The following is a 1,849-nucleotide window of genomic DNA, read 5'->3' as shown; positions in this document are numbered from 1 at the left end:
CCTGGAACTCACTCTGTAGACCAGGCTGGCCTCGAACTCAGAAATCCACCTGCCTCTGCCTCCCAAGTGCTGGGATTAAAGGCATGCACCACCACTGCTGGGCAAATTTTTGTTCTTTAAATTTCATTTATTTATTTTAGTATATTAGTGTCATCTGACAAACCTTTTCCTGGGGAGATGCAGCACACGTGCCTAATCACCCCAGATAGGAATCCTGCAACAGACCAAAGTACAGATACCACTACAGTCTAACCCGGGGGCCCAATGAGTTTAATCGAGGTTACTTACAGGAATAGAAATGACTCAAAGATAGCTGCATCACTAAAGCCCACTAAAGCATGAGATGACAGGTCACAAAGCTGGGAACCTGGGAAACACTGCACAGTCTGTGGGCCACTCAACAGATTGGAGGATGTCCTCTCCAGGTGTATTAGAGGTCTAAACTTCTTCCTTGGCTGGTTTCTGTGTCTCCCAGGCAGCTGGTCTGGTCTTGGGGCCTTCTTTGCAGTCTTTTCTCCTCTTTGAGTTGTCTTTGCAGCTCGGCTTCCTTCCATCTGAGAGTTTTTATTGTTTACTCTGTGAAGAAGGAGCCTAGAGATTCTGGTCAGTTTCAGAGACTTCCCGAAGCTATTTTGAATTGTTTACTTTCCCACTTAAGGAGTTTCTCTTCTGGATAGAATGTTTCAATCTCAGAGAAAATTGTTACACAACAATTAGAGTTTTGCATGTATGTATCTATTATGTGCACGACACACGTGCCTGATGCCCATGCACTTGGAAGAGGGCATTTGGTCCCCTGGGACAGGAGTTGCAGGTGGCTGTCATCTGCCATTTGAGTGTTAGGAACTGAATCCAGGTCTTCTGCGAGAGCAGCAAATACTCTAAATGGCTAAGCCAATAACTCTTCCTTCTCCCTCCCCTTGACGTTCTGTTAAATAAATATACTGTAGCGTGACATGTTCACCTAATCTGTTGTTAATGACATTGGACTCTTGTCAGTTTTCCTGTCACCTCATTTATTTTAAAGTAGTCTTAAATACATAATTGCTAAGTCAAACTTAGCAACTTTGGTAAATATTAACCGGGATTGATGCTTTTAACATATTTCTTTGCTTTAATTTGTCACCTTCCTCTGTGGACTTCTATCTATCCAAACAAGTTAGACATTTAGGAATTTCATAACTCTCTCTCTCTCTCCTCTGCCACCACAGATGCAGACAAAATTAAAATACCTTTATCTCATAATTACATTTATCTCCTAATTATATTTCAAATTGACTTCTGACTTTTAATCCCTAAAATCGCTACATTAAGTAATAACCTTGTGAATCTTTTTTTTTGGATGTACTTTCTTACACTTATCAGTATCTTAGTGCAGAGGAGAGAATATGAAATAGGAATTTGCCCTGGAAATTCTACTCCCCCGGCCCCCCCCCCATTCCTAAATTTGTCTTTAAGGGCCGAAGACACAAACTAGGCCAAGAATATTCTACTGGAGAGGCAAAGATATCCTAAAATACGGTTACATGAATATGTGGGAAGAATGAGAGACTCCTATACAAAATTACAACACGACCACCAAAGGAACAAACAGAAACGACCAAAAACTCAGTGGGTTGGAAGAGCACCAAGTTAAAACAAACTGCAGAGGCAGTGCTGGTTGGTGGGAAATGCTCTCTATTGGCTCGGTGTTTGAACAACTGGTCCCCAGCCTGAGGCACTGTCTGGGGGTCTCCTAATGTGACCTTTCCGAGGTGGGGCCTAGCTGGAGGAAGTGGATCTCTGAGGAGTTGAGCTTACTGGTTGCAGCCTCTGTTATGTGGGCCTGACCTCTCTGTTTCCTGATGTC

This window comes from Mus pahari, chromosome 6 (assembly GCF_900095145.1).
Source record: "Mus pahari chromosome 6, PAHARI_EIJ_v1.1, whole genome shotgun sequence".
Classification (NCBI taxonomy): domain Eukaryota; kingdom Metazoa; phylum Chordata; class Mammalia; order Rodentia; family Muridae; genus Mus; species Mus pahari.
The sequence above is the reverse complement of the archived record's forward strand: the minus strand, read 5'-3'. Positions refer to the sequence as shown.